General features: G+C 36.8%; 2 protein-coding genes and 1 pseudogene across 3 annotated transcripts in view; 1 reads left to right on the top strand and 2 right to left on the bottom strand.

The window, feature by feature from the left end:
* ARHGAP32 (Rho GTPase activating protein 32) overlaps positions 1-27,932 on the top strand; it is a 288,492-nt gene that overhangs the window by 53,478 nt on the left and 207,082 nt on the right. The window lies entirely within an intron of this gene.
* KCNJ5 (potassium inwardly rectifying channel subfamily J member 5) overlaps positions 7,565-27,932 on the bottom strand; it is a gene marked incomplete at its 5' end in the record, with an annotated part of 310,228 nt that continues 289,860 nt past the window's right edge. The window contains one exon of the transcript XR_013757763.1: positions 7,565-7,574. The remainder of the gene's footprint in view (positions 7,575-27,932) is intronic.
* Positions 13,402-17,315, bottom strand: LOC306640161 (mediator of RNA polymerase II transcription subunit 28-like; annotated as a pseudogene). Its single transcript has one exon. The product of its transcript is annotated as a mediator of RNA polymerase II transcription subunit 28-like (transcript).

Genomic DNA, 27,932 nt, shown 5'->3' with positions numbered 1-27,932 from the left:
TGTATAACCACAAGAGTGGGATCCTAATTAGAATGGATTGCACTCCATGTGTATATGTCAAAATATACCCTACTGTCATGTGTATTTAAAAACAAGTTAAAAAAACAAAACAAAAAAACTCTGTGTGCATGTCTCTAATTTCAGTGTCTGAGGAAGCTGAGGCAGAAGGATTGCAAATTTGAGGCCAGCCTTGGCAACTGAACGAGATCCTTAGCGATGTAGTAAGACCCTGCCTGAAAATAAAGTGCCCGTGGGTTTAATCACTAGTATCACAAAAAAGAATCAAAAAGACAACTGTGAGTTTATGTTTTACAGGTGTTTGGAAAAAATTTCATGAAGAGTGGCATCTGAGTTGATTTTAGAGAGATCACTCTTTTCAGCAGATCAAGGATGGAAGTAGGTGTTGGGTGGGTTAATGTGAATAGACACAGATGAAATGGTATAGAACTTACTTGGAAGATGACTGGGAGTCTATGTTGGCAAGAATGTGGGGATGAGGGGGTTTAATTGGAGTGATGCTATGCCTAATGTGCTAAGGAATTTGAAATCTTATTTTGTGAGTGGTTGAAAGCACTTGGAGGCATTTTATTTTGGCAGAACTGATACCATCCAATTTTGTATTGTAGGGAGGTTATCCTAGCTTGACTAAGAAGTGGTTAGTGTGATAGTTATTAGGAGTATGAGATGGGGAGTCTTTTCCCTAGGTCACTTGTGGCTCTGTCACCCTGGGTAATTTGGTAATCTGACCAATCCTGAGATTACTCATTTGCAAAATGGGGTAATGGTAGTACCTACCTTGTAGACCTGCTATGAGGAATAAACCAGATTATGCAGTGGATTGCTGATCTCTTAACACAGACTAAGGGCTCACAAAAAGATGTTAACTATAAGGGAATATCATTCTGGTAAAGGGCAAAGGCTGGAGGTAGAATCACACAGGAGGTAGGAAAGTCATTTTTTGTTTGATAAGCCATGTAGTATTCTGGGGCTTTAAATATTTGTAAAAATAGTACTTTGCAATATAAAAAAAATCTTAATTATTTTTGTTTAGGATGTGTGTGTGTTTAAAATATAGTCTGTATATAAAAAGGCAATCAGTTGTTTTAAAACTCATCAGTCTGTATATTAAATCATTAATCCCCAATCCCCACCCCCACCCCAACCTTCCTTTTTTCTTCTGGGAATTGAACTCAGGAATGCTTCACCACTGAACCACGTCTCCAGCCCTTATTTTATTTTGAGAAAAGATCTCGCTAAGTTGCGAGGTCTGGTTTTGAATTTGCGATCCTCCTGCCTCAGTCTCCCAAGCCTTTGGGATCACAGGCCTGCACCACTGTGGAGTAATCTTTCTTGATGAGAGCACCTGTAATGACATTTATTAATATGTTATGGTGGAGCATGCGATGACGAGGAAACGCTGCTACTAGTGAAATCAAAGATTGGCGAATCCATCAGTGGATCTCTCACTCAATGTGTCTGTCCTTAGTGTGACTTTTTTCTCTTCCTGGGTCATGAGAAGTGAGAGAGAGAGTGGGAAGAAAGGGCATAGAATACGCTATCAGCTTGTGTTAGCTATTAAGCACCCTTCCTGAGAAGGTGTGAAACAAGGAAGAACTATTTATTTATGTTTTTCCTTGTGGTACCAGGAATTGAGCCCAGGGGTGCTTCACCATTGAGCCACATCCCCAGACTTTTTATTGTATTTTATTTAGAAACAGGGTCTTGTTGAGTTATTTAGGACCTTGCTAAGTTTCTGAGACTGACTTTGAATTTGTGATCCTCCTGCTTCAACCTCTTAAGCTGCTGGGATTATAGGCGTGTACCATCCTGCCCAGCTGAAGAATTCTTGAACGTAAAAGTACTCGTGTCCTTAGGCTTTGCAGGGAGTATAAATAAATTTCATGTTTGGCCTCTATGATACTCAGTATGAATTAATTTTACTCAAACTTAGAGGAAAAGTTAGGGTTTGTCAGAACCATAATTGAGATGATGAAAATTACCTTGAGTCATCAGAAATCATGGCAGTCTACAGTGACTTCACCTTTTCTCTGTCAGATACCCACTGCATTATCAGATTCTGATTTTCCAACCTTCAAAGTTTGTCTTGATTCAGGCCACGTCTTCCTACAGCCATCACTACCAGCACAGTCTAAATCATTATCATCTCTTTGAATTTCTTCTTTTTCTTTTGAGGTAGTGGGGATTGAACCAAGGACCTTGCTCATATTGGGAAAGTCCTCTACCACTGAACTAATACTATCATCACCTCATTCATGGCCTCTTTGACTGGATCAGTGTAACATCCTTAACTACACTGTTTGATTTTTGTCTTACTTTAGTATTTATATAGCAGTCAGATCAATCCTTTCTAATATAAACAAGGTCATACTCCTTTTTTGTAAAACCTGTTGGTAGCTCCCTATTCCAGGGATTGTTAGCATAGTTGGGAAGCACTACATAGTCCAGTCCTATTCCTGGAGCCTTCTCTTCCTATGCCCACTAACGCACTGCCCTGTTGAATCTGCTGGCCACAAGTATGCTCTTGTCCCCAGGCCTTTGCTACTGTGCATCCACTTGCTATTTCCGAGTAATTCTCTCAGTTCATTTAGGCTTCGGTTCACATATCACATCCTAGCAGAGGACTTCTGATCAGCCTATCTAAAGCAGCAGTCCTGGGCATTCTCCATTCCTCTTGACATGCTTAAAGCACTTTACTTTCCCCCGCCCCCAGAGTTGGGGATTCAAAATCAGTGACTCAGAAACTCTTGTCTTCTCAGTTAGAAGATAAATACCAAGAGAGCAGGGATTTTGTTTTCTGATTTTTTTTAATACTTTTTTTAGATGTTGATAGACCTTTATTTTATTCAAGTCACCAGAATTATAGGTGTAAACCACTGTACCCAGTATTCATAATTTCTTCATAAATAATTCATGTAGGTTAGGAATTCAGTGATTTTTATTGTTCTTTGCTCTTATTATGAGAAATTAAACTATATAAAGTTTATTTAAAGCTAAATTTGTTTTAATTTTTATTTTAGTAAGCACCTACATCTTGTATTAATGTTATTTAAAACAGTGCTTATTAATATGAGAAAATGACATCATTCTGCTTTTAAAAATTAAAAAAAAATTTAAGTTGTATATTTTTGAACTTCACACATGCCAGGCCTCACACATATCAGGCCAGCACTCTACTACTGAGCTATATCCTTAGTCCCTGTCCTCACCCCCTTTTTTGAGACAGGGTCTGGTTAAGTTGCCCAGGTTGGCCTCAAACTTGTATGCCTTCTGCCTCAGCCTCTGAAGTTACAGGGACCTACCACCATATCCTAGCCTGTAACTGCATTTTTTTTCGTGGGTACCAGGGATTGAACCTGGGGGTGCTTAACCACTGAGCTACATCTCCAGTCCTTTTTTATTTTTTATTTTGAGATGGTGTCGCACTAAGTTGCTTAGAACCTCGTTAAGAATCACATGATTATTTCAATAGATGCAGAAAAATCATTCAATAAAATACAGCATCCCTTCATGCTCAAAACACTAGAAAAAATTGGGGTAGTGGGAACATTCCTTAACATTGTAAAGATCATCTACGCTAAGCCCATGGCTAATATCATTCTAAATGGCGAAAAACTGAAAGCATTCCCCCTAAAAACCGGAACAAGGCAGGGATGCCCTCTTTCACCACTTCTATTCAACATCGTTCTTGAGACTCTGGCCAGAGCAATTAGACAAACCACAGAAATTAAAGGGATACGAATTGGAAAAGAGGAACTCAAACTATCCCTGTTCGCCGATGACATGATTATATATTTAGAGGAACCTAGAAATTCCACCAGAAAACTCTTAGAACTCATAAGTGAATTCAGTAAAGTAGCAGGTTACAAGATCAATGCTTATAAATCCAATGCATTTTTATACATAAGTGATTTATATCTTCAGAATCTTCAGAATCTTCAGAAAGAGAAATTAGGAAAACTACCCCATTCCCAATAGCCTGGAAAAAAATAAAATACTTGGGAATCAATCTCACAAAAGAGGTGAAAGACCTCTACAATGAGAACTACAGAACACTAAAGAAAGAAATTAAAGAAAACCTTAGAAGATGGAAAGATCTCCCATGTTCTTGGATAGGCAGAATTAATATTGTCAAAATGGCTATACTACCAAAAGTGCTATACAGATTCAATGCAATTCCAATTAAAATCCCAATGATGTACCTTACAGAAATAGAGCAAGCAATTATGAAGTTCATCTGGAAGAATAAGAAACCCAGAATAGCTAAAGCAATCCTCAGCAGAAAGAGCGAAACAGGGGGTATGGCAATACCAGATCTTCAACTCTACTACAAAGCAATAATAACAAAAACGGCATGGTATTGGTACCAAAATAGACAGGTAGATCAATGGTACAGAATAGAGGACATGGACACAAACCCAAATAAATACAGTTTTCTCGTACTAGACAAAGGGGCCAAAAATATGCAATGGAGAAAAGATAGCCTCTTCACCAAATGGTGCTGGGAAAACTGGAAATCCATATGCAACAGAATGAAACTAAATCCCTATCTCTCACCCTGCACAAAACTCAAAATGGATCAAGGACCTCGGAATCAGACCAGAGACCCTGCATCTTATAGAAGAAAAAGTAGGTCCAAACCTTCAACTTGTTGGCTTAGGATGAGACTTCCTTAACAGGACTCCCATAGCACAAGAAATAAAAGCTAGAATCAACCACTGGGATAGATTCAAACTAAATAGCTTTCTCTCAGCAAAGGAAACTATCAGTAATGTGAAGAGAGAGCCTACAGAGTGGGAGAATATCTTTGCCACTCATACTTCAGATAGAGCACTAATTTCCAGAATCTATAAAGAACTCAAAAAACTCTATACCAAGAATACAAATAGTCCAATCAACAAATGGGCTAAAGAAATGAACAGACACTTCAAAGAAGAAGATGTACAAGCAATCAACAGATATATGAAAAAATGTTCAACATCTCTAGTAATAAGAGAAATGCAAATCAAAACTACCCTAAGATTTCATCTCACCCCAATTAGAATGGCGATTATCAAGAACACAAGCAACAATAGGTGTTGGCGAGGATGTGGGGAAAAAAGTACACTCATACATTGCTGGTGGGGTTGCAAATCAGTGCAGCCACTCTGGAAAGCAGTATGGAGATTCCTCAGAAAGCTTGGAATGGAACCATCATTTGACCCAGCTATCCCACTCCTTGGCCTATACCCAAAGGACTTAAAATCAGCATACTACAGAGATACAGCCACATCAAATGTTCATAGCTGCTCAATTCACCATAGCCAGATTGTGGAACCAACCTAGATGCCCTTCAGTTGATGAATGGATAAAAAAAACTGTGGCATATATATACAATGGAATATTACTCCACCATGAAGAATGATAAAATTATGGCATTTGCAGGCAAATGGATGAAATTGGAGACTATCATGCTAAGTGAGATAAGCCAATCTCAAAAAACTAAAGGAGGAATGATCTTGCTGATAAGTGGATGAGGACATATAATGGGGGGTAGGAGGGGTTAGCGTTAGGGTTAGGGTTAGGTTTAGGGTTAGGGATAAGGAGGGTGGTAAGAATGGAGAAGGAAGGACTGTATAGAGGGAAAAGAGGGGTGGGAGGGGTGGGGGGAAGGGGAAAAAAAAGAATGAATCAATATTGCCCTATGTAAATTTATGATTTTTAATTTAAAAAAAAATGCTTGTAATCCTCCTGCTTCAGGCTCCCAAGTTGCTGGGATTACAGGTATGCACCACCACACCTGGTTACCTGTCACTTCATTTTAAAAGTTATACTATGGTTGTGTTTGAATATCTTATGGATGTTAGTGTAAACCAAACACACTGTGTGGTTTAGTGAAATGAAATGGAATATTAATCTCAAAATATTACAGATTTTGAGTTGTAGATAGCATCTTTTTTGGGTAATTTTTATATTTCTTAAACTTTTTATTGCTAATTTCTTTGTTGTTGTTTTTTTGGTATAGTTATACTCCTTAGATGCTTTTATAGTGTTTTGTTTCTTAGGTGAGTTAACTAGCTTCATTGCTTGAAATATAGATTTTAATGAACCAAGAAGCAACAATAAGAAAAAAAAATTTCTCCTGGGTCCTCTGAATATGAATTAAGAGGCAATAAGATGTACATAATGGCCTTATGAAAACAATTCTGCAATAATGACAGATAAAAACACTCAGTTGTTTATACCTTATTTGATATAACACTTGGTGGCAGTATTCTGGTCATTACTAGGCTCTACCTAGAAACTTCCATTGACTCTTGATATGCCACCTCTTTGTCTGCTCTAGTTGTGATAGAAATGTAAGAAAAAAAGTATTAAGAAGCAGCAGTGGGTGAGAAAATGCAATAGACATTGAGGTAATAACATGAGGGACAGTTAACTTTAATGTTGCCTTAGAATCAACCAAAATGACCTGTACAGGAATTTCACAAATTTTCATTAGGATTTGTGCAAATGTAAATGCAGATATTGAATTCTACTGATAGTTTGCTCTTTCAAGCACTATACACAGCAGTATATTGAGGGAGGCTGCTGCAACAGAAGTACTGTTAGAGATACAGTACTGTACTAAAATATCTAGTACTGGAAAATAGCAAAGCAGTCAAACAGGTAGCAGTCAGCGTTTACTTAGAGGAAGTCATTTGATAAAAATTGACCAAAACAGGGTAGAAGGTGTCCCAGAGGTGGAGCACTTGCCTAGCATGCACAAGGCCCTAGGTTGGATCCCTAACACTATAAAACAACAAAAAAAACAACAAAAATTGACCAAAAATATAAAAGGTTATAATTGCAAACCTCTTGAAGAATGTGTGCTTTATTTGTTTAACTATGAAAATAATGTATTCTCTTGGTTACTGTAGATACAAATATAAAGGTGGTTGGTTTCCAATGTTGGTTTTAAGGTTAAGAATAGAGCCTTGGTAAGTGTATACACACTTTTACAAAACTAGAAAAAAATCCAGCTGATAATAGGTTAACAAGCTTCAGACCTTTCACTGAGCTATACCTAAGTCAGATGTGAGTTACATAGCTCTAAATTTCTTTGAAATTTCATATTATGTTTATAATCCCCATATCTTTTATAATTCATGGATCATAATATATTCATTTTTATGTAAATATGTGTTTAAAAATGACCTTCCAGGAAGATGTTCCATTTGAGCAGAAATTACAGGTGATTTGACAGATAAATACTTGACTAATGCCAAGATAGCTCCCCCTCCCTCCACCAAGTTCTTCATCAGAAAGCAGGTGGAGACTCTGTACTTCAAAAAAGTAAGGCTGATTTGTTTTTTCCAGTTAAAAATATGAACTGTCTTACTAGGAATTAGATATGGAATGCTACAGGTTGGTTGTCTGGTTTTGGTAATAGGAATAAATATTTTTCAAGCTGAAATAGATAAAATTTATATATGGGTGAGAAATATTGTCTCCTAAATGTGCAAAGAGTTAAAACTCACTTGGTAAAATCTAATTTAAAATTCTTAAAAAGCTTCAAATAAGATTTGTCAGAAGCACTGAACAATACATTCTTTTTCTGCTGACAGTATTTTTGTCATCCAGATTGTGAGTGTACAAAATTAAGATGGTAAGAATAGCTGCCTTTTAGTGCTTTCTTTTTGGAAAAATACCACATTAAGAATTATTGGTACTCTTCAGAATACATGTTTTTCATTAAAATCTTCTCTTATTATTCTCAAATTTAAAATTATTTTTGAATAGTTGAAATATTCAGATGGTTCAAAATTCAAAAGAAATTTAATTATTGCAAATATGTGTGTATAATTATTATATATTTATTTACTTAACCTCCTTATAATAGAAATGGTAACTTCTTATATATATTTTGTGGAAGAGGTGAGCTTTACATTTTTTTCTGTGCCTTGGAATAAAATTTTTTTACATGATACATAATTCACAATCTGTATATAAAGTGTTTCCATCATCTTTTTTAGGACTGCCTGGTATTCTGTAAAGTGTAGGTGTCCCCATTTTTTTTTTTCTGGTACCAGGAATTCAACCCAAGGGTACTTATCCACTGAGCCGCTGCCTCAGCTTCTCAAGCTGCTAGAATTCTAGGCATGTGCCACCACACCTGGCATGTCCCCATTTTTTCCCCCCAACCAGTGGTTGGTGTTAGACTTCTAGGTTGTTGCATAATAGTGTTGACTTCATATAATATTTCAGTGTTGAGAACCATTGTTTCTTATTCAGCCAGAAATGTTATAGTTATGAAAAGAATGAAGATGTGTGTTGGGAGATGATTGAGGTGGAGTAGTCTTGAGGGACTGTTAATGTTTAGAGGTAAGGAGTGATTGGCAAGTAGTTAGGAAGAGTTGTTTGTGTGGACAAGCAAGACCTCAGGGAGGGGGACATGTAAGCTGATGTGGATCCAGAGGCATCTGGGTAAAAATCAGGTGAGAAATACTGAGTGTGGAGGCCCTGGGGAGGGAGTGAACGAGGTCTACCACAGAACTGGATGGGAGAATCCTTGTGGTTGGAATGCTGTGACTGGGGAGGAGACTGAGGGGAGGCTGGCAGGCACCAGAGCACCACAGTGCCTGAAGCAATTGAAATAGGTGAGCGATGTGATCTTCCTTAGAGTTTGGAAATATCCCTCTCTCTGCCAGGTAGTGGAAATCAGGAGTTCAAGTAGAAGCTGTTGCTAATTTAGACAAAATAACAATTATGGCTTGGACTGTGATGGTGACAGTGGAAAAGAGGGAACCAGATTTGGGGTGTGTTTTATAAATAAGTAGAGCAGTTGGGATTTGTTCTTAAGTTTTGGATTTTGAGGGAGAGATGAGCTTTCAGATTTTAAGACATGCTCTGTAATGGTAAAAAAGCAAAATATTGTTAATTTCTAATCAGTTTGCTCTTGTGCACTTGAGTTGGTTTTCTCCAATGTTGCAGCAAATACAGAAGCTGACTCTTGAATCTCCAGTCCTTTCCTATATGGTTTCCACCGCTGCTTTTTTTCTGTGGCAGAAACCCTGGTTCTCCCACTGCCTGTCTTCTTGTAGGCCCTATTCCTGCCTCTAGCTGGGATTATCTGCCCTTATTCCACCAGCTGTTTCTTGCTCTTTTTTCTGCATCGTTGTCCTGTGTTTCCGATGGAGGGATGTGCAGGTGCTTCTTTATTGGTAGAGCAAGAGCCTTGCTGCCCATCCTGAATTGTAGTTGGTGGGTGATGTCACAACTGCCAGGGGCCTTGGAGATCGTTGTTGCTGAAAGCAGTCAGGTATCAGCTATCAGAATTTCTGCGTAATCCTATTATTTCTGATTCTGTGTAGTTAGATAAGGTAAACAACCCATTTATGAACTGATCTTAGGTTTAAAAACATCTTTTATATAACCACCACATTTTAACTAAACTTTTATAATCACATCATGTTATATTTATACTCAAAAGTCTGTAATTTCCCTTGACCAGAGACTGTTCTCCAATAATATCACTTATTCTTGGATTTCTTTGTTGTTTAATCACTGCCAAGGGCACTGTGTATGTGTGTGTGTTTCTTATTGGAAGAGCAAGCTCATTAGTGGCTGTCTTCTCACTGTAATTGTGTGCATGGTGCTTTTTCATTTTGCCACTCCAGAATTCCAGTAGATAACAGCAAAAATGGTACAGACTCACTTTTGAGAAGACTGAAGTTTCAGAACAGATTATACATATTTACACACATAGCGTCTAAGGGTATAGGAGGAGCTCAGTGGATGTGGGAGGAAATTGTGGAGCAGGTGAAGTCTGTGGCAGGTGCTATGTATGTTAGTTAGTTGAATTAGTAGGGGAATGTTTGGGAAGGTGCCATAACCAGTGATCACAAGATTGGCAATTTAAAGCCACAAAGTTTATTCTTTTAGAGTTCTGGAGGGCAGAAGTCTGAAATGAAGATGTTTTCAGGCCACACTCCCTCTGAAGACTAGAGAGTTGTATTAGGGTTCTCATAAAAGTGGATATATTAGGATTGACTTATATGATCAGAAGCTGGGTAGTCCCACAATGGCAGTCTGCAGGCTAGAGACCCAAATGAACCAGTAACTGCTCAGTTCAAGAAGTTGGACCCTCAGAACAGGAGGGACCAATAAAGCAGCCCATGTCTGAACTAGAGGCCTGAAAAGTCCCTGGAGAATTGCTGGTTAGAGTCCACATCAGAAAAGTGAGGGAGCTAGAGTCTGATATCCTCTGTCAATGATAGCAGCAGTAGACACACCTGCTCAAGAAGAATTGAACTTGCATCTGCCATAGCTGCTGCTTTTTCTGATTGTTGTCTCCTTACCTCAGCCTATTGAATGTGGCTACCCACATTCAAGGCTGATCTCCCCCTCAATTTGCTGTCCTATATGTGGGTGATTGGTCTCTGGAAAAACCTAGAATTAGACAAACCTAGAATTCTCTTAATCCTAGGCATCTCCCAGTGCAATCAAGTTGACAATCCAGAGTAACTATCACAAATGCCTCTTCCATTTCCTGGGTGTTCCAGGTGTTCTTTGACTGGACCATCTCTCTATCAGTGCCCCTGTCTCCACATGACTTCTCTTATGTCTGTGCCTTCTTTGTCTCTTTTAAGGATGCTTGTCATTGAATTTAGAACCCACCTGAAACTCAGGAAGATTTCACCCCAAGGTCCATAACTTAAATCTGCAGAGATCCTTTTTCCAAGTAACATAATGTTCATATGTGCCAAGTATTAGGGCACAATGCTGACACCACATATTTGGGTTTAGTTATTCATATTTTTATAGTACATATTGTTGGTATTGTCAGCAGGACTTTCTTTAAATTACTGTTCAACTGTGTATTTTGAGGTCAGATACTTTACAGTTATGAGATAGCATGGATCAGTTAGTAACATTTGAAAAGTAAAATAAAATCTCACTTAAACACTTTTGGATAACTTGTCAATAATTTCTCCTGAACTACTTTTTGTTTGTTTTCTTTTTAAAAAATTTTGAATATTTCAGACAAACAGGAGAGAACAGAGAATAATAAACCAACATTTATATATGTATATAACATGATTCTGTTAGATTCATTCCATATTTCTCTCTCGTTCCTTCTTCCCTTTCTCTTTTTTTCTCTTCATTTTGCTTTAACTCCACAGATGAGAGAAAGCATTTGACCCTTGATCTTCTGAGTCTGACTCATTTCACTTAGCATGATTTCTCTGTTTCCATCCATTTAGAAGCAAATGTCATTATTTGATTCTTTTTAATGGCCGATTAAAACTCTACTGTGTATATATACCACATTTTCTCAGTCCCTCTGGGTTGATTCCATAGCTTGGCTATTGTGAATTGTACTGCTGTAACATTGTAGTGACTGTATTGCTGTAGTATAGACAGTAGATCTTTGGGTTAAATGCTGATGAGTAGGATACCTGGGTCACATGGTGGTTCTATTCCTAGGTTTTTGAGAAATCTCTACACTACTTTCCAAAGGGATTGTCTTTATTTGTAGTCCTACCAACAATGTATGAGTGTACCTATTGGCATTAGATCTATTTTGCTGCCACCATTTTTCTACCTCCCCCACACCACTTTTACAACCCAGGTTGTTAGCCCACAAACCTCCTCGCCAGCCATTGGTCCGTTGTTATTAGCCCGCAAAATTCCGCTACTTAAGAATGACTCCACCACCTCTTTCCCTTGCTCTCGCTCGCTCTCTCTCTTTTACTCTCTTTCTCTCTCCCTCATGTTCTTTCTTTCTCTCACCCTGTGGGCAGATATTCTGCCTGTCCGCTTAATAAAATCTCTTGCATGAGTTCTCGCGTCTGGAGTGGTTTCTGGGTGCTTTCAGTACCTTTCCCTCCACAACCTCACAAGCATTTATTTTTATTCATACTCCTGATCATTGCCATTCTGACTGGAGTGAAATGAAATCTTAATATAGTTTCAATTTACATTTCCCTGATTGCTAGAGATGTTTACCATCATTTTCATATATTTTTTGGCATTTGTGTTTCTTCTTTTGAGAACTTTCTGTGTAGTGCTTTTGCCCATTTGTGATTTAGAGATTTATTTTTCTAGCATTGAGTTTGTTTGGTACCGGGGATTTAACCCAGGGCACTTAACCACTGAGCCACATCCCCCCCTTTTTTTGTATTTTATTTAGAGCATCTTGCTGAGTTGCTTAGGGCCTTGCTAAGTTGCTGAGGCTAGCTTTGAACTGGTGATCCTACTGCCTCAGCCTCCCAAGCCACTGGAATTATAGGTGTGCACCACCATTCCCAGCTGGCATTGAGTTTTTTGAGTTCTTTATGTATTCTGGATATTGGCCTCCTGTCCGAGGCCCTAGCTTCTGATAACAATCATTCTATTCTAAACTTCTCTGAGATCAACTTTTTTTTTTTTTCATTCCATGTATGAGTGACATTATGCAGTATTTGTTTTTCTGTGTCTGACTTATTTCACTTAGCACAGTGATCTTTAAGTTCATCCATGTTGATACAAATGCCAAGATTTCATTCTTTTTTTTTAATGGTAAATAGTGTTCTTTGATATGTATATTCTACATTGAATTTACCTGTTAATATCTGATGGATGCTTAGGTTGTTTCTGTTTCTTGACTATTATGAATAACAGTGCAGTAAACATGGGACTATAGATGTCTCTTTGATATACCAATTTCATTTCCTTTTAATATATACCTAGTAGTGCAATTATTAGACCATATGGTTGTTCTATTTTTATTTTTTTGAGAATCATAATTTTTTTATGACTGTACTAACTTACATTTCCACAAACAATATGGGTTCTCTATTTTTTCACTTCCTTGCCACCATTTATTTTTAGTGTTTTGATAAGTCATTCTCACTGGAGTGAGGACTTCATTGTGGTTTTGATTTGCATTTTTCTGATGATTAGTGATGCTGAGCATTTTTTCATATACCTGTTGACCATTTGTGTGTTGGCTTTTGAGAACTGTCTACGAGGATCTGTTGCTGAGTTTTAAATGTTATGTCATTTTTTTATTGAAAAATTGTTATTTGACAGATAACTTCTGAATGAATATAAAGAAATGACAATAACTTGTGTACACACTATTTCAAAACATTTTCACTAAGCACCAACTAAACTATCTTTTCACCAAAAACACCTTTATCATTGAAAGACTGCTTCAAACTTAGTTTATTTAGGATTTTAATCAAGAAACCTAAAGCTGCTAATCAGAGCTTCTAATTAGCATAAGATGACCAGGTTAAAACCTTATGAGTAAAAAATAATTTTTAAGTTTCGACCTATACATTCCAACCAAGGGGATATGCTAGCTTCAGGTTGATCAACATAGGTCATAGGTCCACAAGACAAATATCATCCTTAAAGCACACAAACAAAATACACACATATATACACACAAAGTGAGAACAAAGTATTATGTAAAATACATGTTGTGTATATTCAGTGCCTAATAGGAGTAATGTCTATTTCCCATGAGCATACAATGCAGCAAGGGGCACAGAAACAAATACCATACACTAACCCACAAGGCAGTGGAAGGAATGAAAGTCCTGTGCCTTGGAATGGAGTGGAGGCTTCTCGACCAGGTGGCATCCAGGCCAGACCAGGAACAAGAGTGGATATCAAAGCGTGTGGGGAAGGATCTTCCTTGTTGGAGAGGACAAAAGAGCCACAGACCTACTGACTACTCAGAAGACAGTAGAGTGTCTGTACTGGCTGAAGGGATGTAATCTAAGAAAAGCATACAACAGAGAACAGAAAACCTTGTCCAACAAGAGAGCAAATACCTTCCCCAGAGGAGCCACGTGCTCTCTATGGAGATGAAGGAGCCGAGGATCACTCTGCAGGTCACCTCTGCCCCAAGGCCCTAGTCCCTGGCAATCAAATTCATGAGCAAGACTCTTCCTTCATGTAAACTGCCTTTTCTTCAAAAAGTAAAACAAAAGCACAAGCAAACAACACAAAATTCAAAAGAAAAAGAATCAGACCAAACTTTGACCCCTCGTACTTCACCTGTGTCCCAGCTGTCATGCTAGAGACTGGGTCTGCTTTGTTACTCATATTGGTTCATTACTGCAAGGCATCTAGCATATCATGCTCCTAATACAGCTCCCCATCAAACAGGCAACACCACACAACACAGACTCACCTAAACAAAAGGCAGCATCAAATTAAGGATCTACTGTGATATTACTACACTAACAGCATATTTTAACCCTTTTTCTGACCCATTTACAAAAAAGTTTACAAAATAACTGCGCTACTATGGAAACATTACAAACATTGCATTAGATTCCTCTTTTTGAGGTAGTTCAAAGTCTTGAGACAGCAAATTTACATGTTTTTCTCTACTATCATGGATGGGTAGTAATTGTTAAAGGACTAAAACCAAACTCCTTCTCCCCTGATTCTGGAGTATTGTAATTTCCCCCCTCAGATAATAGCAAACTAACAACTGGAAAAAAACTATATAAAAGTCATATAAAAATTTTTTAAAACAAGCGAAAAAACAAGGAAGAATCTGTGTCATCAAACTAAGTCTAAACTTTGCTACAAACAAAACCAAACCTCACTTGGTTCACCAAGCCATAAGCATGTTATAACCTAATCAAGTAATTAACAGTTCACAAAAATCAGGGAAATTTTTAGGTGGAAACAAAATTAACACCAACTCATTTCCTGGCAAATAATTCTAAAATGTCACATCCACACAGAGAGGTTTGGTGAAACTGTCTTCAAGACAGTCTGGCCTTGTAGGCCAGACCCCTCTCAGGTCTGCTTCAGAGGTGCAGGGATATTGGCAGAAGCCTGCTCCAGGCAGGCCAAGGAGCCCTGAGGGACTTTGGTTGGCTTTTTGTGCTGCACATTGATGTCCTCCAGCACTTGCTGCCAATGCCTCAGCTTTGTCAGATGCTTCTGCACCAGTGCATCTTTCCGCTGCAATTCATTCCTTAGTTCTGAGATGTCCTCTTTGATAACTTGCTCCGGTTTCTGGACAGACAACTGAAATCTTTTCTGTAGAAAGACGCATTCTGTCTGTCCTGCAGTGTGTAAAAACTTCTGGAAACACTGATCAGCACCAGTTCAGATTTCTTCCTGATCAGTGCCATTGACATAATCCTGACTCACAAGAGAAGCAAAGCAAGCCTCGAATGAAGACTCCAACTCGTCCCCCAAGGTGCTGCTATAAGTTCTTGGTGCGCCAGGTGCTGCGCAGAGAAGGGAAGCCTGGCCTGGGAGTCCCAGCGTGGGTGGCGGCGGCCCTGGAGGCTGCCTGGAGAACATACTGCCCAGCGGAGCTGCCATGTTTGGGATCAGTTATGTCTTTTTTCTGTTTTGAAGTTTTGAGTTCCTTATCTGTTCTGGACATTAAGCCTCTGAAAGATATATAATTTCTAAATATTTACCCCCGTTTTCTAAGTTGTCTCTGCTGATTTTTTTTCCCTTTGCTATGCAGCTTTTGTCCAAAAAATTCTTGCCTTGCATAGATCCAAGAGGGCAGATTAGAGGAAGACTGAATTTCCAGTTGCTTCGTGGCCTGGGATTCAAGCAGTGGGAGTACTGCTTTTCAACAACGTGGTTGAAAGAGGGATTTCACTAAAGTTATTAAAATTCAGTGTTGGACAGAGAATCTCAGAGACTCAGAAATTTGGACACATTGACCAAAGAACAAGAATGAGTGCTGGTTGTGACAAGTGGGAGTGGCACTGGTCTTCCGTATAGGATAGGGATAACAGAAACAGAATGGACAGATTTGGCACACAGAAACGTATAGATCAGAAGAGCTGATCCAGAGGTTATACCACAAACTTGTGTTTGAATGTGCTCTGCTTTCTCAACTAGAAAATGGAGAGCTGAGGTGAAAGCTATTTTGAGGTGTCTATTTTCCAGCTGTTGCTGTGGGAGCCCAGAAGATCACAGCAGGGATTGCCATTCTGCCCTGGCAAGTGCATACTCTGTGGCGTAGGTGTACCTAGCAGAACTTGAGTGAAAAAGTCACAGAGAGATTGTACCCATTGGGATTCAAGTCAGAAAAATGAAGGGAGTCCCACTTGCTTTCCCTTTGAGTCTGTCAGCTGAACAGGGTTGGGAATGTGAATGGGTGGGTGTGAATACACTTGGGGACTAAACCTTTGAAGATTGTGTTCATGGGTAGCAGAATGTGGAGGATTGATTCCCTTGCCCGATTAGCCTCTTGGGAGTCTCCTCAGATCCAGATGGTTCAGCAGATATGGGCACCTACGTGGGCCTGAGGGTGTGTTGATCTTATCTCCCCAGAGTATTATCACCAAACAAATCCTCTAAGACCTTATTAGACCTAAACCCCAGTGGGTATTGATCTGGTCTGTGCAGACAAAACTGATTGGTAGTACACATTCCATCCTACCTTATACTGGTGCAAATGGAAGCTAAGTTAATTCAACTAACTTCAGTCTTAGGTCATTCCAACTATTAACTTGGTGAGCAACATGAAGGGAAGGAAGGGTTTAATAACATTCTGGTCGACTGTTTTGACCACCTCTGTGGAGACAATTCCTTCCATTTTTCATTAAGAACTCCAAAGGCTCCCCCACCCCTTTCTGGTGTTCTTGCTGTGCTGATTAATATTTGTTTCTTTTTTCCTCATTTTTAGCATTTAAAAACTGTGGTTGTTTTTCCTTGCTTTGTGTTTTGATTTTTGGTTTATTTTTGTTTTGTTTGTTTGTTTGTTTTTTCTTTCCTTTCTTCTCCTGCTAACAGCCAAATTTGATTGTTCTTTTTCTTTCCCTTTGTTTTTCCTGTTTTTTCCTCTTCTTCCTTTATAACCATCACCTGCTTCAATTGTCTGCATTCCTTCTGTTTACATTTTGAACATTGTAATCCCTCTTCCTGTCACATTTTCTTTTCTCTTAACGAACTGTTTTTACCGTCTTTTAGAACTATTTAGTTTATATAAATTTTGCCCTCACCATTCATGTTGCATTTATTACTGCTGTGGAAGACATAGTTGAAACCTGCTGTGTGCTTTTATGCTAGATAAAGTTCATGGTTATTTTTGTTTTTGTTGTTGGCAGTTGCTAACACACCATTCCTGTTTTTGTGGTAATCAGTGTTGTAAATGTCATAGTGGGAACTGGGTGTTTATTTTAATGCTGTATATTGTTTGCAGCAGTTGTTGCCTACTGTTTATTTCCCCCTTTTCTGTGTGGTGCTGGAAGCCTTTAGGGACACTATAAGTTCATTTCAAGTATGAATACACTTCTGAGGGGTGTCTCACTCTAGGACTGTGCCCTCAAAAGGCCCACACATAAGAGTGGAAGAGACCAATTAAAATCCCAATGACATACCTCACAGAAATAGAGCAAGCAATCATGAAATTCATCTGGAAGAATAAGAAACCCAGAATAGCTAAAGCAATCCTTAGCAGGAAGAATGAAACAGGGGGTATTGCAATACCAGAAATTCAACTATACTACAAAGCAATAGTAACAAAAACAGCATGGTATTGGCACCAAAATAGACAATAGGTAGATCAATGGTACAGAATAGAGGACATGGACACAAACCCAAATAAATACAATTTACTAATACTAGACAAAGGTGCCAAAAATATGCAATGGAGAAAAGATAGCCTCTTCAACAAATGGTGCTGGGAAAACTGGAAATCCATATGCAACAGAATGAAACTAAACCCCTGTCTCTCACCCTGCACAAAACTCAACTCACAATGGATCAAGGACCTTGAAATCAGATCAGAGACCCTGAATCTTATAGAAGAAAAAGTAGGTCCAAACCTTCAATTTGTTGGCTTAGGATGAGACTTCCTTAACAGGACTCCCATAGCACAAGAAAGAAAAGCAAGAATCAATAACTGGGATAGATTCAAACTAAATAGCTTTCTCTCAGCAAAGGAAACTATCAGCAATGCGGAGAGCCTACAGAGTGGGAGAATATCTTTGCCTCTCATACTTCAGATAGAGCACTAATTTCCAGAATATATAAAGAACTCAAAAAACTCTGCACTAAGAATAGAAATAACCCAATCAACAAATGGGCTAAGGAAATGAACAGACACTTCACAGAAGAAGATGTACAAGCAATCAACAGATATATGAAAAAATGTTCAACTTCTCTAGTAATAAGAGAAATGCAAATCAAAACCACCCTAAGATTCCATCTCACCCCAATTAGAATGGTGATTATCAAGAACACAAGCAACAATAGGTGTTGGAGAGGATGTGGGAAAAAAGGTACACTCATACATTGCTGGTGGGGTTGCAAATTAGTGCAGCCACTCTGGAAAGCAGTGTGGAGATTCCTTAGAAAACTTGGAATGGACCTACCATTTGACCCAGCTATCCCACTCCTCGGCCTATACCCAAAGGACTTAAAATCAGCACACTACAGAGATACAGCCACATCAATGTTCATAGCGGCTCAATTCACAATAGCCAGACTATGGAACCAACCTAGATACCCTTCAATTGATGAATGGATAAAGAAACTGTGGTATATATATACAATGGAATATTACTCAGCTATAAAGAATAATAAAATTATGGCATTTGCAGGCCAATGGATGAAATTGGAGAATACCATGTTAAGTGAGATAAGCCAATCTCAGAAATCCAAAAGAGGAATGATCTCACTGATAAGCAGATGATGACACTTATTGGGGGGTGGGAGTGGGACAAGAATGGAGGAAGGAGGGACTGTATAGAGGGAAAAGAGGTGGGAGGGGTGGGGGGGAAGGAAAAAAATGGAATGAATCAAACATCATTACTCTATGTAAATTTATGAATATGCAAATGGTATGCTGTTACTCCATGTGCAAACAGAAACAATATGTATCCCATTTGTTTACAATAAAAAAAAAGAGTGGAAGAGAAATCCATCTCAAAAGATGCATCAAATGCAAAACAGTAATACAAGAAATATGAAAATACAAGGTAATACAGTACCTCCTAAAGGTCATATTTACCTGCAACTGACTCCAAAGATATTAAAGTGGTTGAAGTAGTAGATAAAGAATTCAAAAGAATGATTATAGAAATGATGAATGAATTCCAGGAGAACACAGAAAAAGTCAAATGAATTAAGGAAATCAGTATGGGATATGAACTCGAAATTTAACAAAGAGATAAAGAGTGAAAAAGAACCAAACAAATCTTGGAAATGAAAGACACAATAAATCCAATAATATGTTCTGTTGAAAATCACTGTAGTAGAGTAAACCATGCTGAAGACAGAATTTCAGTACTGGAAGACAAAATGGCCAGTCTTGAACATTCAGACAATATTTAAAAAAAATAGTATCCATGATCAGAATATACAACGATTCTGGGACAACATTAAGAGACCAAATTTAAGGAATTATTGGAATTGAAGAAGGTCATGAGATACAGGCTCATGGAGAGGATAACCTCACTAGGGGAATAATAGAAAAATTTCCAAACATAAAATGAGATGGATATTTAGATATATAAGGCATTCAGAACTCCAAATTGACAAGATAAAAAAACAAAAAAAACCCCAAAACTTTCCACAACACATTAAAATTGAAAAACCTAAAGTACAGAACAAGGATAGAATTTTAAAAGCCTCAAGAATAATGTGAGTTCACATTAAGAGGCAAGCCAATCATAATTATTTCTAATTTCTTAGCACAAACTCTAAAACCAAGAAAGCTTGGAATGATGTGTTCAAAGAGCTGGAAGAAAATAACTGTCAACTGAGACTACTATGTTCAGTAAAACTATCTTTTAAAATTGAAGAAGTAGTAAAAACTTTGTAAGATAAGCAGAAAGTAAAAGAATTTCTCACTGCTAAATGGCACTACAGAGCTTGCTTAAGTAGTTTGCACATTAGAAATAAAAAAAACAAAAACAGAATCCTGCAGCTCTCACAAATGAACAAATCTCATTTAATGTCAAGTTAAACACTATAAATTAATAAAAATGGCAGGAATCAATAAACATCTCTACAACAACATTGAATATAAATGGTCTCAACTCTCTAGAAAGACAAATTGGCAGAATGCATTAAAAAACAAGACCCCACTGTACGTCGTTTGCACCTTACAGGCAAAGACAGACTCAGACTGAAAATGAAAGAATGGAATTTGATATACCATGTGAATGGAACCCCAAAACCAGAAGTAGTAGCTCCTCTCCTCTGTCAAAGTGGAATTCAAATCAAAATTAATCAGAAGGGTCAAAGAAGGTCATTTCATAATGGTCATGGGAACAATTCAACAAGAATTGTTTGTTTATGCAACAAACGTAGGTACGCCTAATTACATAAAAGATACACTATTTGAATTAAAGCCTCAGATAGACCCCCCTACAAAAATAGTGGGTGATTTTAACATGCTTCTGTCACCAATATGTCATCCAGACATGAACGCCATAAGTTAAGACTCTTTGGACTTGAAAAATATTATTAATCAATGGACTTAACAGACATCTATAGAATATTTCATCCAACAACAGTTGAATATACCTTTCTCTTAGTAACTCATGGACCCTTTTCCTAAATAGACTGTATTTTAGGCCATGAAGCAAATCTTAGCAAATACAAAAAGACTGATGTAGTTCCTTGTGTCTTATCAGAACATAATGGAATGAAATTAGAAATCAATTCCAAAGAATAAGGACAGAAGCTTCTGTAAGGACAGAAGGTATAAAAACACATGGATTTTGAACTATACACTTTTGAATGATAGACAAAACCAGGGGAGAAATTTAAAAACTCTTAGACTCCAAAGCAAATAGTGATACAACATGCTCTAACTTCTGGGATACTATGATGGCAGTCTAAGGAAAATTTATAGCTTTTTTTTTTTTTTTTTTTTTTTCGGTGCTGGGGATCGAACCCAGGGCCTTGTGCTTACAAGGCAAGCACTCTACTGACTGAGTTATCTCCCCAGCCCAATTTATAGCTATTAATGCATTAAAAAATCAGAAAGATTCAAATATACAACCTAATGATGCATCTTAAGTTCCTTGAGGGAAAAAAAAAAGAACAAACCAATTACAAAACCAATAGAAGGAAATAAGAATAGAGATGAAAGCAATGAAATTGAGAATGAAAAAAAGATATAAATGATCAATGAAATGAAAAATTGACTCATTGAAATGATAAAATTGTTAAGCCCATAGCTAAAATAACCAAAAGATAAAGAGAGAAGACCCAAAATAATAAAATTATAGATGAAAAAGGAGAAATCACAACAGACATCAGAGAAATCCAGAGGATCATTAGGGACTATTTTGAAAACTTATACTCCAATAAATTGGAAAACCTGAAAGAAATGAATACATTTCTAGACAAATACAACCTACCACAATTGGATCAAGAAGACAGAAAATCTAAGTACACCAATAAGTAACAATGATATAGAAGCAGTAATAAAAAGTCTTCCAACAAAGAAAATCCTAAGACCAAATGGATTCTCAGCCCAATTCTACCAGACCTCTAAAGAAGAACTAATGCCAGTGTGCCTCAGATTACTTCATGAAATAGAAAGGGATGGAACAATTCCAAATTTGTTCTTGGAAGCCAGTATCATATTCATACCAAGAGCAGATAAGGATGCATCAGGGAAGAAAACTGCAGACCAGAATTCTTAATAAAATTAGATACAAAAATCCTTAAAATATTAGCAAATAACATTCATATTAAGATGATTGTACATCATGACCAAATTGGTTTTATCTTGGGGATACAAACATATGCAAATCAATAAATGTAATTCTTCATATAAATAGAATTACGAACAAAAATCACTTTGTCTTCTCAATAGATGCAGAGAAAATCTTCAACAAAATTCAGTACCCATTCATGTTAAAAACACTGACTAGGGATAGAAGGAATCTACCTCAGCATCTTAAGGCTATGTATGAAAAGCTCAAAGCCAATATCAGTGCATTGGGGAAAAAGTGAACCTATTTATTTTAATACTAGAACAAGACATGGATGTCTACTCTTGCCACTCCTATTTAATATGGTACTAGATATTTTAGTCAAAGTTAGGTGAGAGAAGGAAATAGAAGGGCTAAAAATAGGAAAGGAAGACATAAAATTATCACTGTAGATGATATCCCAAAAGCACCACCAAAGACTGCTAGGGCTAATAAATTCAGCAAACTAGCAGGTTAAAAAATCAATATACAAAAATCAATGGCTTTACAATATACCAATATGAACTCGTTGAGGAAGATACCAGGAAAACAATTTCATTCACAATTCCAAAACCAAAAATATTGAAACAACAAAAAACCCAAAAACAACAACAAAAAATAACAAGACAAGACAAAAATCTAGGAATAAATCTAACCAAGGAGGTGAAAGACCTTAATAGTGAAAACTACAGAACACTGAAGAAAGAAATCAAGGAACACAAGATGGAAAGACCTCCCATGTTCATGTATAGGCAGAAATAATGTTGTTAAAATACCATACTACCAAAATCAACATACAGATTCAATGCAGTTCTCATCAAAATACAATGGCAGTCTTCACAGGTCTAGAAAAAACAGTCCTAGAATTCATTTGGAAGAATAAAAGACCCAGAATAGCCAAAGCAATTTTAAGCCAAGACAACAAACAAACAAAAGTGCTGGAAGCATCACAATATCTGAGCAAAAATTATTCTGCACAGCAGCAACAATAAAAACTGTATGGAACTGGAGTATAAACGGATTCGTAGACCAAATGGTATAGAAGACACAGAGACAAACCCTCTCAGATACAGTTACCTAATCTTTGTCAGTGGTCCCAAAAACATACATTGGAGAAAAGAGAGTCTTCTTAAGAAATGGTGCTGGGAAAACATTATCCATATGTAGAAGAATGAGACTAGACCATTAACTCTCATTCTGCACAAAAACAAACTCAAAATGGATCAAAGACCTAGGAATTAGACTAGAAACTCTGTCACCATTAGAAGAAAACATAGGATCAACACTCCAGGATATGGGTACAGGCAATGACTTCCTCAAGAGGACTATTGAAGCTCAGGAAGTAATGCCAAAAGTTAAATGGATGGCATCAAACTAAACAGCATCTGCACAGCAAAAGAAACAGTTAAGAATGTGAAGAAAGACTCTACAGAATGTCAGAAAAATCTTGGTAGCTACATTAATGACAGGATTAATATCTAGAATATAGAAAATTTCAAAAAACACTCAAAGAAAAGAATAAATGGAAAAATGAACTAAATTTTCACTTCTCATATGAAGAAATGCAAATGGCCAACAAATACATGAAAAAGTGTTCAACAGCATTAGCGGTTAGGGAAATGCAAATCAAAACTACACTGAGATTTTATCTCACACAAGTCAGAATGGCAGCCATCAAGAATACAAATAATAGGTTTTCAAGATGGCAGTATAGAGGAGGTCGCTTTCGGGGCTGCTCTGTAGAATGAAACTAAGCAAGTACACAGGCAACTTCTCAGCAGATGAGGTACTAGAAACCTTCAGGAACACTATAAGTACACAGGGTAGAAACTCTAATGCCTCAGATCCATACTATTAGATGGGTAGAAACACAAACAGTGTGAAAAAGCAAGGGTACAAATTGCCCCAAACCAATCAAGATACTCTAATAACAGAATCCATCAACACAAAGTGGAAGAAATGTCAGAGGAGTTTAGAATGTACATAGTTAAACTGATCTGTGAAGTGAAGGATAGTATAAGAAATAAAATCAGAGAGAAAATACAGGAAGTGAGAGATCACTTCAGTAAGAGGCAGAGATTATGAAAAAATGCCAAGCAGAAATCCTTGAAATGAAGGAAATAAACCAAATTAAATATTCAATAGAAAGCATCACCAACACACTAGACCACATGGAAGACAGAACCTCAGACAATGAAGACAAAATACAGACTCTTGAAAATACAGTTGACTTTGGAGAGAAGATGTTAAGAAATCATGAATAAGACTTCCAAGAACTGTGGGATAACATGAAAAGGTCAAACTGCAGATTTAAAGGGATAGATGAAGGTGTGGAGATACAAACCAAAGGAATGCACAATCTATTCAATGAAATAATATCAGAAAAATTCCCAAACCTAATGAATGAGATGGAAAATCAAATACAAGAGGCTTATAGGACCCCAAATGTTCAAAATTACAACAGACCCACCAAGATGCATTATAATGAAAATGCTTAATGTAAAGAATAAGGATAAAATTTTAAAGGCTGCGAGAGAAAAATATCAGATTACCTATAGGGGGAAACCAGTTGAGATCTCTGCTGATTTCTCGGCCCAGACCCTCAAAGCTAGAAGATCCTGGAATAACATATACCAGGCTCTGAAAGAAAATGGATGCCAACCAAGAATCCTATATCCAGCAAAATTAAGCTTCAGATTTGAAGATAAAATAAAAACCTTCCATGATAAACAAAAGTTAAAAGAATTTGCAGCTAGAAAGCCTGCACTACAGAATATTCTCAACAAAATATTCCATGAAGATGAAATTAAAAAAGACAAAAGTTAAAACCAACAAAGGGAGGAACTACACTAAAGGAATAGTCAAAGGAGAAACTAATTCAAATTAAAAACTTGAAGTAAACTCAATATACCAGGAATACAAATCATATCTCAATAATAACCTTGAACATTAATGGCCTGAACTCATCAATCAAAAGTCACAGATGGACAGATTGGATTAAAAAACAAGACCCAACAATATACTGTCTCTAAGAGACTCACCTCATAGGCAAAGACATCTACAGATTGAAGGTGAAAGGATGGGAAAAAACATATCACTCACATGGATTGTGTAAACAAGCAGGAGTTTCTATCCTCATCAGATAAAGTGGACTTAAAGGCAAAGTAATCAGAAAGAACAAAGAAGGACATTTAGTACTGCTTAATGGAATTATACATCAACAAGATATAACAATCATAAATATTTATGCCCCAAACAATGGAGCATCTCTTCACATCAAACAGACCCTTCTCAATTTCAAGAATCAAATAGACTGCAACATAATAATACTGGGTAACTTTAATATGACTCTGTCATTTCTGGGACAGATCCTAAAAAAAAAAAAAACAAAAAAAATCCAAAAACAAATAAAACAAACAAACAAAAAACTAAAGAAGCTATAAAAGTAAAACATACAATTGGTAATTTAGACTTAACAGACATATATAGAATATTACATCCATCTATGACTGAATGCACTTTCTTCTCAGTATGACATGGATCCTTCCGTGATATAGACCATGTTATGTAAGCTATCACATATGTTGGCATATAATTGTAATATTACTTTAATATATTTTTAACATCTGTAGGATTATTTTGATAACTCCCTTTCCACTATATTATTTTTTGTGTTCTTGCTTTTTTTCTAGATTAGAACTGTTTGATTTTTATCAAATTTTAGCTATATTACTTCTTCTCTATTTTATATATTTCTGCTCCTACTCTTATTTTTTCCTTCCTCTACACAATTTGAAAATAACCTGATTGTTATTCTAACTTCTTCCTGATACACATACTTTAAGTTATAAATGTTCATCTGAGTACTCTTTGATCCCAGAGATCCTGATATTTTAAGCTTTTATTATCACTTAGTTCAAAGCACTTTTTATTTACTTTTTTTGTGCTTTCTTCCTTGGTCTCTGAGCTATTTATAAGTGCTATTTAATTTTGAAATAGTTGACATGTGGGGGTGGGTTCTATGTATCTTAAGGTGATTGATTTCTAATGTAATAAATCATGTAGGAAACACAGTCTGCATGATTTCAAATTTAAAAAAAGTAATGGAAATGCTTTTCATATTGATTTGTTGGTTACATACATGTCAAAACTGATCAAATTGCGTACTTCAAATATGTGTATTTATTTGTACTTCAGTTTTACCTCAGTAAAACTATGGGGAAAATAAGAGAATAAAAATAATAATAAAAGCTGGAGAGAATGGAGAAAAACATTTTTATACTGTTGGCGGAATTGTAAATTAGTACAACCATTATGGAAATCAGTATAGTGTTTCTTAGGAGACTAGGCATAGCACCCCCATATGATCCAGCTATACCATTCCTTGGTATCATCGTAGTATAGTGATACATGCATATTCATGTTTATAACCTAACTGTGGACCCAGACCAGCCTAGGTGTCCATGATGAATGGATAAAGGAAATATGGTATGTATACACACAATGGAGTTTTATTCAGTTTTAAAGAAAAATGAAATTACATTATTTGTTGGAAAATGGATGTAACTTGAGAATGTGTTATGTAGAGTCAACCAAACCTGCAAGGTCAAGGGTTCCATGTTTTTGCTTATAGGTGGAAGCTCGAGAAGATAAAGTAAAAGAAAGGTGTGTGTAGGTTAATCTGATGAAAATAAAAGTGGAGCAAAAGAAAGGGACCAGGGGGAAGGGAGGAGGAGATGGAAAGAGAAAATACTATTGGCCAAATTGTATTGTTATGTTGTATGCATGTAAGAATATATAACAACAAATCCTACCTTTCTGTATGACCATAAGAGATAAGAAAAAGAAATTCTTACCCTGTCCAGTGTCTGGCAGTAGTTCCCTATTTTCTTTCATTAGTAAGATCTTACACGTAGGTATTTAATCTATTTTGAGTTGATTTTTGTAACTGATGAGAGAATGAGTGGTCTGGTTTCATTTTTTTGCATGTATATCTGATTTTCCTGGTACCTTTTACTGAAAATACTGTTTTCTGCAATGTGTGTTTTTAGTTCCTTTGTTAAAAATCAGTTGGCTGTAGTTGTGACTGATTATCTTAAAAATATTCTTCCATGTTAATCTATGAAGCTCTAGTTCATTTTAATTAGTGCAGATATGTTCATGGTTTAAGTATTCTGTACTTCCTTTATTCATTATCCCATTTAAAGACATTTCTATTTTTGCAATGTTTTTTCATTGCATTGAACAGTCTCTTAAAGGTGTTTCCTTGTGCACTTGTGTATGACTTCTCTTGGGAATTCTAACAGTGAGTTTCTGTGTTGAATGGTGTGTGCAATTTTGGCATAGAAGATTTTAGACAATGAGATCTATAAAGATTTGGTTGTACCAAACTGTATTTAAAACAATGTGCATTAGTGAGCGGGGAAAAACTGCGTATTAGAATTTTTGTCATTGTGTTTTCACTGTCAGAAGTGGTTAGGTCACAAATCTTTTTATTCCGGAAACCTTCAAATATGTATAAAAGTTAGAATATTATTAATTCCCATGTATTCCTTAACTAACTTCAGTGGTCTTTTTTATTTTTGAAAATGTTCTTTTAATTGTAGGTGGGCACAATACCTTTATTTATTTATATGCAGTGCTGAGGATTGAACCCAGTACCTCACATGTGCTAGACAAGCACTCTACCACTGAGCCACAACCCCAGCCCCAGTGGTCTTTATTACATAACCAATTTTGTTTTATCCAAAACCACTCCCACTATGCAGAATGTTTTTGAAGCAAATTTCTGACATCATTTCATCTCTATTTCAATGCATATCCCTAAAAAATAAGGGCTCCTTTCTTACTAGCATTGATATTAGTTGGCATAGATTTTTAAAAACTATTTTTTAGTTGTCAGTGTATTTGTTTATGCAGTGCTGAGAAACAAATCCAGTTCATCACATGTGAGGCAAGTGCTCTACCACTGAGCTACAACCCCAGCTCCAAGTGTAGATTTTTTATTATAATTTTCATATAGTAAAATACATATCTTAGATGAGTACAGTTTGATAAGGTTTGATGGATGAATATTTTTGAGTTATCTGTACCTCAGTCAAGTTACACACTTTGATCACTCCAACTGGAAAGAGATCTATGCAAATCTGGTCCCTGTGAAAGAGAGAGGAAGTAAAGAAGATTGGATAAGAAAACTCTCAGACAGTGGTGTAGTTTCTTAAAATTTTGGCAAAGCTGATGAAAAACCTGTGA

This window comes from Sciurus vulgaris, assembly GCF_902686455.1.
Source record: "Sciurus vulgaris genome assembly, chromosome: 11".
Taxonomy (NCBI): domain Eukaryota; kingdom Metazoa; phylum Chordata; class Mammalia; order Rodentia; family Sciuridae; genus Sciurus; species Sciurus vulgaris.
Note: the sequence above shows the minus strand (reverse complement) of the source record. Positions and strands in the feature narration are given on the sequence as shown.